Consider the following 13,105-nt stretch of genomic DNA (forward strand, 5'->3'; position numbering starts at 1 on the left):
TCGGCTCACCGCAACCTCCGCCTCCTGGGTTCAGGCAATTCTCCTGCTTCAGCCTCCTGAGTAGCTGGGATTACAGGCACACGCCACCATGCCCAGCTGATTTTTTGTATTTTTAATAGAGACGGGGTTTCACCATGTTGACCAGGATGGTCTCGATCTCTTAACCTCGTGATCCACCCGCCTCGGCCTCCCAAAGTGCTGGGATTACAGGCTTGAGCCACCGCGCCCGGCCCCTATATTCTCACTTTCTAATGCAATTCTTAGAACATAGTACATACTACATGTGTAGCTAAAAACAAATATATGAACAAATAAAAGAGGTAATATAAAGAAATATTGCATTGAAGTTTCCAAGAACATAATGAATGAAAATTTTAAGTGACAAATGCCAACAAAATCAAGAAATAGATTGAATGCCAGATTCAAAGTCTAAGAAAATATCATTATGTTTAGGTTTTAAATTATTCCAGCAAAATTTTATTTCATAGTGCTGATTTTGAAACTTTGCCTGGATCTTCAATTTATTAAAAAAAGATAAAGTGATAGGGAAGGAGAAAATATAACTTAAAATGATGGAGGCTACCATCATTTAAACTACCATATATTCTATGGCTAGGCTCCTCCCTGTGAAATCCCATGTTGAAACTTATCTCCAGTTTATCAATGTTGAGAGGTAGGGCTACTGGGACGTGTTTGGGTCATGGGAATGCCTTCATGTTTTTGGGGTGAGATGGGGTGGTGAAGTTTAGCTTCAGCAGGAATGAGTATGTTTCTGAGAGAGCAAGTTGTTTAAAAAGAGTCTGTCTTCCTGGTTTCTCTCTCTTGCTTTTTATCTCACCACGTAATGTCTTTGGACCTGCCTGCTTCTTCCCCACTTCCTGGAATAAATGAACTCCACCTGAGTCCCTCACCAGGTCTATCTGCCCAATCTTAGACTTTCAGCAGCCAGGATTGTGGGCATTGACTTCTTTCTATTACAAAATACCTAACCTCAGGAATTCTGTTATAGAAACACAAAGTGTAATAAACTAATGTATATAGTAAATTACAAAGTAAAAGGCAGTATAAATTACTTATGGAATGGATAGTACAAAATCTATTTACATTTTAAAGAATAATCTAGGAGATAGACAATGCAGATTTGTATAGTAAAATGAGATGCCCATGTCTCAGAAAAAAAAAGAGAGAGAGAGAGAGTTAAAGTAATAAAATAATTTTCAGCATAGTTTGCAGAATAAAGGTGGACTGAAATATAAACACATGTCTTCAAAAAAAAGAGGAAGTGAATAAAATTTTGGAGCATATTCATAAAATAAATGTGGATTGAAATGTGAAGACATTATAAAATCGATAATATTCTCAACCCCATAAAATCAGGGTTCATTTCTCACAGATAATCAGTCATGTTAAGCCTTTCATTGAACCTATTAAGCTAAGAGCCAGATCTCCCTAATCTATGGGAGTTTATTTAAAGCTTATTTGACAGGCATCACTGAACAAAGGGAAAGTTGAATCCTGAGTGGCTGCGCACCTAGGTGATTGGGAAAAATGTTGAAGCCAGAACACATGAGTTCATTCCTTTATACTTCATATGCCCAGTGTCCTCACACAGCCTCATTAAGTCTCCCATTTTTCTGTGGCTCCACTAAAAACTGGCTGGGGTGTCTGTCTCACATACTCTGAGGGTGCTTGAGAACCACCCTGGCTCTCCAAACTAAGACTAGGAGCCACAGCAAGGTTTCAGAGCCTAGTGGAGCAGCCTGTGGTGTCATTTGAGGTGTTCTGGGAGCTGAAAAGTAGCATTTTGTCACAACTCTACAAATTGATGACAACATACAGGAAGGTCCAATGGCTAAAGCCCAAGTCCTAGATTGTGAATCCCTTAGCTGAGACCTTCAGCATTTTCTGCTTTCTTTTGAGGCAGGTTGGAGAGCTCCAGACAGTAATCCTTGAGATCTGTGTCTGTTGCATGTCATGATCATGGCGTCTTAGAACCTGAGTGTGAGAACCAGATGAAGCCTCCATCCCAGGTGACATGCAAATATGTCCTTTCTCTAATCAATCTTCTAATGCAAACGTGAAGTTTTAAAGAACTTTTAAAAGGCTTTTGCTGGCACTGTCACCCATTGCTATCTTAAATTTGGGTTCTCTCTCAATGATTTATTCTATTTTTCCCTTGCCTCCTAAGTTTCTGTTATTTCCCTTGTTCCAATTTCTTTGCTTTTTTTTTTTTTTTTTTTTTTTTTGGCTGAACTACCTTAACAGTTTATCTGTCTTGTAGCTGTTATTTTGTTTAAGTCAATTTTAACCCTTTTGCAAGGTACTGATTCAAGTATTACATATAGGTACAGGCTGTGTGTGTGTGTGTGTGTGTACACAATTACTGTGTATATACCAACACTATATTATGTAAATATATGCATAACACACCTATAGAGTGCACACACATACACATTGCTTTGAGAAAGGCACTTTGTTCTGGGAATGAGGCTTATAAGCAGTGAGTTTGGGAATCAAAGAGAGGCAGTTTAACTTCCAGACATTGCTCTAAACCATGATACCATATTACTCTCAGCTGTCTTTTTCGCTTTGGATGCTGATACACAGCAGAGACTTCATGCCAATTCCTGGAAATGTAAGCACTCAATCATTTTGAAATGTGCAGGAAATGTTGCCTGTTCCCTTCTTTATCTGGATTCCTTCTTCATTATGACTTTGGTTTTCCTCACCTAGGATTACTTTTCTGACACATGCATGGGTACATCCCATTAAAGTAAGAGAGTTTTACTTTGTGTAAGGCACTGATAGAACCTCTCTTTCTCCATATACACCTGAACGTGACAGTCCTCTTTCTATGTTCCAATTATTTAACCCCAAAAACCTTTTACCTTTTTAGATGTCACCAGGATGTGACTGAGTAGTTTCAAGGGTATGCACTTTTGCTTCCTCTTCCTACCTTTGAATCCTGCATCTGCATTGCTGGGTTTCAGACAAAACAGGTAACCTCTGTTTCCCATTCCAGGATATTTTGATGACCAACTTTTCCTATGTTGTGAATTTGAAGGGCAAGGGCAGATCATGAGAAATGGATAGACAGGGACCTGTGTTCCGGGAACTGGGCCAGAGGACTGACGGAGGTGGAAAAGAATTTCAGCGATTCTGGCAGGCATCATGGATCAGTAAGGGCCAGAGAAGTAGGCCTGTGACAGGACACAGCCTATCTCCTTCACAGCAGAATGTTAATAGACATTAGATTTTAGTAAACAGATAACATATCTCTGAGTCAGCATCAAAAAGTTCTACAGTCCAGAAGAAGGAGTAGCCACAGGACCTAACCTCACCTTCCCTTGTGAGTATGGGAGCCACAGGGCAGTGAGAATGGAACAGCATTTATCTGAGGTTTAAGCCAATGTTTCTCTCTCTATAGTTCACACTTACAGTAATATCCAGTGGATGACTTGGCTACAAGTTTCTGAACTTCTGGCTTTTGAGGGAAAGACTTTCTCACCTTCTATGCTGAAGGTATTCTATGTATTATGAACCCCAGTCAGTGGCTCTTATTATCAAGAAATCTGGAAAAGTACAAGGCACTCAGAAGGCCTACATGAATAGTTTCCAGCCACTTAGAGACATCAGAGGGGTTCCTGCCAAGGATGCACTGACCTTTTTCATCTCACTGTCCTAGAATTACCGGGTCTGCCTCTGGTCATCTTGAAGGAGATGGACCATTTTCCCTCCCTCTACTCCAGTATCCTGTGCATCTTCCTCAATGGTTTTGCCATGTTGTGTTCATAATGATTGTCCAGTTGATACCAAATCTTGAAAAAAAATTTCAAAAGAATATTTAATTCTTTTTTGGTCTGAATTGTCAATTGCCCTTTTACACGAATCTGGGGCAGATCTAAAAGGCTCGTTAGATCTCATGTTTTATAAGACCCCAATCTCTGGATGTAGATCCTCAATGTCAACTTCTTAAATGTATATTCCACCCCACATTCTCTTCCTATGATGTAACTTCAAGACTGCTACTGTTGAGTGTTCTAGTCCCTTTACTTTATGTAGTGTTGTGACTATTGCTGATGTTTTAGTCGGCAGCATAATAGGACTTCTGACTCTGTGGGAATGTTCACTGTGGAAAGTTAACTACTATGCTGTAAGCAAGCCCAAGTGGCTACCTGGAGAGGCCGTTTAAATATATTTGAGGTAACAGCCCCAACTAAGGAACCCCAGACATCAATCAGGATCATCTGCTGGACTAGAAGTAGAACGTCTGTTGCCATTATTTAATTAGTGATCATGAAAATGACCATTTGGTGGGTGGACAGACTCAATTGACTCACTAGAATCTGGGTTTTCATCAGAACTGGGTTTTGCTTGTTTTGTCTTTTCTTTTTTTTCTTTTTTTTTTTTTCTGATACTAATATGTTTCCACTGTAACATGAGGTGATTATGTCTCAGGTCTAGGTTATCAGTGAGAATTCACAATCTGCATGAATTGGAAGTATAAACACACTTTAAAGCAGACAGTCTGCTCCTCTGTCTATTTTTCCCTGGGTGATGCTGTTTGCTTTATTAAACAGCTACCGAAATCAATGTGGGTTAAACTTTTGGGTTCTAGCTTGGGCATTGCTAGTAAATTCTGAGAGAAGCAATAGGCTGCACCATTTGGCCCATGTCTGCATATGGCTATTCTATCTAGGTTTTTGTAAGTTCACTCTGATGTTCACATAGCATAAAAATTACTTAATAATGCATTTCTCAGAATGTATTTTTGTCACCATAGAATGCATGACTGTTAAATCCCTATTTTTGCTCAAAGATTCAGTGAAAATTTAGGTGTAAAATGAATTTTCTCCTTAAAGTGATGAGGTGTAGAATTTATTGTATCAATAGGAGGGAGCTCTCACACTTGCAAATGCATTGTACAAAATCCTGTCCGTCCATGATGTGCAAATTGTGTTCCTGCATGAGATCATTCAGCTGGAATCACACACCCACTTATTTCCAGAATTCCATCCAATAAATTCACAAAGCAGTTGAAAATCATAATATACATTTTAGGTAATGAGCCATCAGAGATTATGTTAATTGTAGGAAAGCATACAAAAATATTTTGCATTTTACATATCTTTTATTTAGCTGTAATAAAGTGAGGTGACACTAAAACAGAAAAAAAGCCTGAACACTATGATTCCTTTGCTTCAATAGGGAAGGGCTCCCTTGTACATGCAGTTCCCAGTCAGGTTTTTTCATCCTGATCATCTGTGGCCAGTGTAAAAGAAAGGCCTGACAGGGAAATTTAAGGAGCCAGCCAGGTAACACCATATGAGGGAATTCTTGGTGACATTCAAAAAACTCACACTTCCACTTTCAAAATCCAGAAACACACCAGCCCGGCCCAGAGGTTTCTCTACATAGTGAGGAAGCATTGGAGAGCTGGTTAAGAGATGGAAATGATGATCCACCTTCACACATAAAAGAAGAAATATGTCCTCAGATGTAATCATGGTGCCATTCTTCCTTATCCAGGAGTCCTTACAGACACCCAGAGCCCAGTCCCAAGAGTCGTCCACATCCAGCTCCCAGTAGTGTTTCCCAGAGAAGAAGCCCTGGACTCCTTATGCAGCAAAATAGTCAGGTCTGTCAGAATCCAAAGATCCACCTTCCTGTTCAGGTCTAAACATCCAACTTCTCACAAACTCAAACAGGCTGATATTGTGATTGCTTACTTCATAATTGAAGAAAATTTCCACTGTAGAAAAAAGAGAATGTTCCAGTGAAAAGCAGTTTATACATTCTTATGTTCAGATAAGGAGACTCTCACTAGAAAACACAGGTCAAGATTAAAAGGCAACTTTTGTCTGGGAAAATGTTGGAATCAGAGGGTGTTAGGATATCTGTACAAGCACATGGTTAAACTAAAATGATCACAACTTCTATAAACTCAAAAATATAAGGGGAGGATTGTCATGCCTACGTCTAGTCAGCTACTTTTTATAACAACTGAAAAACTGGAAGCTCTTGCACTGCAGCCAAGTCTGTAGCAATAAAATATATGTCCATTGTCTCTTCCCTGTCAGGACAGAGCAGGAGGCTGGGGACAGGAGATGAGGTGGGGAGCCATTCTTACACCTGAATAAGTTATCACTTTGCCAGAAATATGATCTGCCACTTAAGTAAGCAAATTCATACTTAAAGAGAAAATCTGAATCCATCTGAAAAGTGCAGATTCCTTGCAAGAATTATCGGACTTTCATGCTAGATTTTGGCACAGACTTCTTTTATCTGCCTGATTGACCATGATCTATCCTGGAGTTCTAAGGGCTCATCAACCACCGAATCACTTTCCTATTGTTTGCAGATCCTCAGATTTGCATTGTTATTTAAGTTACTCATGTATGTTTTGGTTGATTAAAATGCACATGATTAAAATTACAAATGTTAAGAAACCTTCACCTGAAATGTACTTAAAAATAAACACTGTCACCAAATCACAATCATTAACAGCACTTAATTTGAAGTTGAAATGTCCGGAATTAACTCAGTTCTGTATACCTCATGTAATACTTGTATACATGAAATTGTGTCAGAGAATGTTTCTACGTCCTAAGCAGTCATTCTGCATGTTTTATGTTTTTCTAAGTAATTTGTTATATGGCTGATTCTTATTACATTTTACCAGCTTTTAGTTTAGTCTGTTTGATGATAGTGAAACTATAAAGACCTATTCACAGACTGTTTTCTTCCAGATGAAATATCATTACACTAGGAAAACTGCCCATAGAAACCATACTTGAAGACATTACATGTTGGTCCCAGCAAGAGGGTGACACTCACCTCAGAAGCAGTTGAGCCTCTGCACCAGTCCAGTGATGGGCCCTGCAACGAATGCTGGATTTACAGGCTGGGGTATGCACAGCAGCACGGACTCACTCCTGCAAGGAAGCAGGTGCAGTTGGTTAACCTTTCTGGTGTCTGTGTTTAAGAAATGGATTCCAACAGGAAATGCTTCATTCAAACCCACTTCTGATATTGTAAAGTAACTCCACAATCCTAGGATGGGTTCGTGGCTCTCTTAGGGTATCTTTCTAAGGATTCACTCCATTTCTAACCTACTGCCACTGAAAGATAATTGCCTCTCTCCCTATCTGCCACCAAATAGTTTATTTGTCTCTAATTATGATTCTGAATCTTAAAATTAGGTAACTATATCCTAGTAACTTCTGCATTGAACTCTTCAAAACATTACCCCCTGAGTCACTTGGGAAAATAGGAAAAGATTAAAATCTGATACAGGGCATAAGAAAACATATTCAACATAACACGCAAACACCTGAGTACACACACAATCACACTAACACATTATGTTGTTAACAAATTATGTTTTCGGGGGATCAATCCAAGATGGTCGTTTAGGAACAGCTCAGGATTGCAGTTCCCAGTGAAAGCGCAGAGGGTGAGTGGATGCGCATTTTTATGGCCCACAGTCTAGGCAATTCCCAGGTGGAGGAGCTCCACGGGTCGCCAGTGCGACTGTTTTGGCCAGCGCAGCTGTGCCGGCCAGTGCCTCTGCTTTGCCCCGCGCGGCTGCTTTTTTGGCGTCTTAGAGCAGCAGTTCTCCGTACAAAATACACCAGTCTGGGTGCCCCTTTGGCTGGCAATTGAAGCCACGGGAAGTCGCCCATTCGTCTGTTTAAAAAGGGGACTGAGCAGGGAACCAGGACAGTATACTCCAGGGCAAAAAAAGTGCCACGAATCTCAGTGCTGCTGTTTAAGCCAGCGCAGTGACTTGCCGCAGGGGAAAACACTCAGACCCAGCGCCTCTTCAACAGGCGACTGGAGCACCAACTTAAAAAAAAAAAAAAAAAAGGCTCTGAGGCAGGGAGCCAGCGATCAAGCTCAGCTGGTCCCACACACACAAAAGAACAGCAATGAGAAACTCTCTGGATTGAGAGTTTCACAGCAAGCGCAGCTGAACCCTGGACAGTCCAGCTCTGTGGGTTAGGGGCGTATGCCATTACCGAGGCAGTCCACCACGACGCAGATAGTCAGCCAATTCTGAGGCAGCCCGCCATTGCCAAGGCAACCCACCACTGCAGAGAGACTCCGCCTCAACAGAGGCAGGCCACCATTGCCAAAGCAGTTCTAACTATACCCATATAAACAGGACTGCAGGGAAGTTCACTTGGCAGCTGGGCAGAGCCCACAGCAGCTCAGCAAAGCCTCTATAGGCAGACAGTGACTAGGCTGCCTCCTTGCTGGGCAGGGCAGCTCTGAAGGAAAAAAAAAAAGAAGGCAGTAGCATACCAGAAACTCATAAAGCCCTAAATCCCTGGGACAGAGCACCTGGGAACAAAAAGCGGTTTATGAGTTCTGCTGTAGCAGACCTAAACGTACCTGCCCAGCAGCTCTGAATGAACAACGCAGCTCACAGCTCAGCATTTGAGCTCCTATAAAGAAGAGACCGTCTCCTCAAGCAGCCCCCTGACCCCTATATATCCAAAGAGCCACCTCATAAAGGAGACATCAGATTGACACTTGGCGGGTATCCTTCTGGGACAAAGATAGCAGAAGAAGAAAACTGGTAACAACACTTACTGTTCAGTAGCTGCTGCAGGTGATCCCCAGGCAAGCAGGGCCTGGAGTGAACCTCAGCAGACCTACAGCAGAGGGGCCAGACTGTCAGAAGGAAAACCAAGAAACAGAAATAACCTCATCAAAAACAAACACAAAATCCACTCAGAGACCCAATCTGAAAGCCAGCAACTACAAAGAGGACAGGTGGATAAATCCATAAAGATGGGAAGAAACTAGCGCAAAAAGGATGAAAACACCCAAAACCAGAACACCTCTCCTCCTACAAGGGATCACAACTCCTCACCAGCAAGGGAACAAGTTTGGATGGAGAACGAGTGTGATGAAATGACAGAATCAGACTTCAGAAGGTGAGTAGTAAGAAATTACTGTGAAATAAAAGAACATGTTCTAACCCAATGCAAAGGAAGTAAGAACCTTGAAAAAAGATTTGACGAAATGCTAACGAGAATGGACAAAATAGAAAGGAATATAAGTGAATTGATGGAGCTGAAAAATGCAACACGAGAACTTCGCGAAGCATGCACAAGTATCAACAGCCGAATAGACCAAGCAGAAGAAAGGATATCAGAGGTCGAAGATCAACTCAAGGAAATAAAACGGGAAGGTAAGACTGAAGAAAAAAGGGTAAAAAGGAATGAACAAAGTCTCCAAGAAATGTGGGACTATGTGAAAAGACCTAATCTACGTTTGATAGGCGTACCTGAATGTGATGAAGAGAATGAATCCAAGCTAGAAAATACTCTTCAGGATATTGTCCAGGAAAACTTCCCCAACCTAGCAAGGCAGTCAAATATTCAAGTCCAGGAAATACAGAGAACACCACAAAGATATTCGTCAAGAAGAGGAATCCCAAGGCACATAATCGTCAGATTCACCAGGGTTGAAATGAAGGAGAAAATACTAAGGTCAGCCAGAGAGAAAGCTCGGGTTACCCACAAAGAGAAGCCCATCAGACTCACGGCAGATCTCTCAGCACAAACCCTACAAGCCAGAAGAGAGTGGGGGCCAATATTCAACATCCTTAAAGAAAAGAACTTTCAACCCAGAATCTCCTATCCAGCCAAACTAAGCTTCAAAAGTGAAAGAAAAATAAAATCATTAGTGAGCATGCAAGTACTCAGAGATTTCGTCACCACCAGGCCAGCTCTACAAGAGCTCCTGAAAGAGGCTCTACACATAGAAAGGAACAACCAGTACCAGCCACTCCAAAAACATGCCAAATGGTAAAGAAAATGAACACAACGAAGAATCAGCATCAATTAACCAAAATGGCAGTATCAAATTCACACATAACAATATTAACCATAAATGTAAATGGACTAAATGCTCCAACCAAAAGACACAGACTGGCAAATTGGATAAAAAGCCAAAACCCGTTGGTGGGCTGTATCCAGGAAACCCATCTCACATGCAAGGATACACAAAGGCTCAAAATAAAGGGATGGAGGAAGATTTACCAAGCAAATGGAGAGCAAAAAAAAGCAGGAGTTGCAATTCTCATCTCTGATAAATTAGACTTTAAAGCAACAAAGATCAAAAGAGACAAAGAAGGACATTACATAATGGTAAAATGATCAATGCAACAAGAAGAGCTAACGATCCTAAATATATACGCACCTAATACAGGAGCACCCAGATACATAAGGCAAGTTCTTAATGACTTACAAAGAGACTTAGACTCCCACACAATAATAGTGGGAGACTTTAACACCCCATTGTCAACATTAGACAGATCAACCAGACAGAAAATTAACAAGGATATCCAGGACTTGAACCCAGACCTGGACCAAGCAAATCTAATAGACATTTACAGAACTCTCCACCCAAAATCCACAGAATATACATTCTTCTCAGCACCACATCACACCTATTCTAAAATTGACCACATAATTGGGAGTAAATCACTCCTCAGCAAATGCAAAAGAACGGAAATCATAACAAACAATCTCTCAGACCACAGTGCAATCAAGTTACAACTCAGAATTCAAAAACTAGCCCAGAACTCCATGGCTTCATGGAAACTAAACAACTTGCTCTTGAATGTTGACTGGATAAACAATGAAATGAAGACAGAAATAAAGATGTTCTTCGAAACCAATGAGAATGAAGACGCAACATACCAGAATCTCTGGGACACATTTAAAGCAGTCTCTAGGGGAAAATATATAGCAATAAGTGCCCACATGAGAAGCAAGGAGAGATCAAAAATTGACACCCTATTGTCAAAACTGAAAGAGCTAGAGGAGCAAGATAAAAAAAACTCAAAGTCTAGCAGAAGACAAGAAATAGCTAAGATCAGAGCAGAACTGAATGAGATAGAGACACAAAAAACTCTTCAAAAAATCAATAAATCCAGGAGCTGGTTTTTTGAAAAGATCAACAAAATAGACCGACCACTAGCCAGATTAATAAAAAAGAAAAGAGAGAATAACCAAACTGATGCAATAAAAAACGATAAAGTGGATATCACCACAGATTCCACAGAAATTCAAACCATCATCAGAGATTATTACAAACAACTCTATGCACATAAACTAGCAAACCTGGAAGAAATGGATAAATTTCTGGACACTTGCCTGCTCCCAAGGCTAAACCAGGAAGAAGCTGAAACCCTGAACAGACTCATAACAAGGTCTGAAGTTGAGGCAGCAATTAAGAGCTTACCACCCAAAAAAGCCCAGGTCCAGACGGGTTCACAGCGGAATTCTACTAGACATGCAAAGAGGAGCTGGTACCATTCCTTTTGAAACTATTCCAAACAATATAAAAAGAGGGAATTTTTCCTAAATCATTTTATGAGACCAACATCATCATGATTCCAAAACCCGGCAGAGACTCAACAAGAAAAGAAAACTTCAGACCAATATCCGTGATGAACATAGATGTAAAAATCGTCAATAAAATACTGACAAGCCAATGATCAAGTAGGCTTCATCCCAGGGATGCAAGGCTGGTTAACATACGCAAGTCTATAAACGTAATTCACCACATAAACAGAACCAAAGACAAACACCACATGATTATCTCAATTGATGCAGAGAAGGCCTTTGACAAAATTCAGCAGCACTTTATGCTAAAAACCCTCAATAAGCTAGGTATTGACGGAACTTATCTCAAAATAATAAAAGCTGTTTACGACAAACCAACAGCCAGTATCATACTGAATGGGCAAAAACTGGAAGCATTCCCCTTGAAATGTTGCACTAGACAAGGATGCCCTCTCTCACCACTCCTATTCAATATAGTACTAGAAGTTCTAGCCAGAACAATTGGGCAAGAAAATGAAATAACGTGTATTCAAATAGGAAAGGAGGAAGTCAAGTTGTCTCTATTTGCAGACGACATGATTGTATATCTAGAAGACCCCATCGTCTCAGCCCCAAATCTCCTGAAACGGATAAGCAACTTCAGCAAAGTCTCAGGATACAAAATCAATGTGCAAGTCACATGCATTCTTATACACCAATAACAGACTTAAAGAGAGCCAAATCAAGAACAAACTTCCATTCACAATTGCCACAAAGAGAATAAAATACCTAGGAATACAACTAACAAGGAACGTAAAGGACCTCTTCAAGGAGAACTACAAGCCACTGCTCAACGAAATAAGAGAGGACACAAACAGATGGAGAAACATTCCATGTTCATGGTTAGGAAGAATAAATATCGTGAAAATGGCCATACTGCCCAAAGTAATTTACAGATTCAATGCTATCCCCATCAAGCTACCAATGACCTTCTTCACAGAACTGAAAAAAAACCACCTTAAAATTCATATGGAACCAAAAGAGAGCCCGCATAGCCAAGTCAATTCTAAGCAAAAAGAACAAAGTTGGAGGCATCACACTACCGGACTTCAAACTATACTACAAGGCTACAGTAATCAAAACAGCATGGTACTGGTACCAAAACAGAGATATAGACCAATGGAACAGAACAGAGGTCTCGGACGCAACGCAACATATCTACAACCATCTGATCTTTGACAAACCAGACCAAAACAAGCAATGGGGAAACGATTCCCTGTTTAATAAATGATGTTGGGAAAACTGGCTAGCCATGTGCAGAAAGCAGAAACTGGACACCTTCCTGACATCTTACACTAAAATTAACTCCAGATGGATTAAAGACTTAAACATAAGACCTAACACCATAAAAACCCTAGAAGAAAATCTAGGCAAAACCATTCAGGACATAGACGTAGGCAAGGACTTGATGACCAAAACACCAAAAGCATTGACAACAAAAGCCAAAATAGACAAATGGGACCTAATCAAACTCCACAGCTTCTGCACAGCAAAAGAAACAGTCATTAGAGTGAATCGGCAACCAACAGAATGGGAAAAAATTTTTGCAGTTTACCCATCTGACAAAGGGCTGATATCCAGAATTTACAAAGAACTAAAACAGATTTACAAGAAAAAAACTAACAAGCCCATTCAAAAGTGGGCAAAGGATATAAACAGACACTTTACAAAAGAAGACATACATGAGGCCAACAAACATA

General features: G+C 40.5%; 1 pseudogene; it reads right to left on the reverse strand.

Moving 5' to 3' along the window:
* Positions 1-7,488: 7,488 nt before the first annotated feature.
* The window catches only part of LOC116545014, a 25,264-nt pseudogene continuing 19,647 nt past the window's right edge, over positions 7,489-13,105 (reverse strand).

This window comes from Sapajus apella, unplaced genomic scaffold, assembly GCF_009761245.1.
Source record: "Sapajus apella isolate SASKATOON/1434 unplaced genomic scaffold, GSC_monkey_1.0 scaffold242, whole genome shotgun sequence".
Taxonomy (NCBI): Eukaryota; Metazoa; Chordata; class Mammalia; order Primates; family Cebidae; genus Sapajus; species Sapajus apella.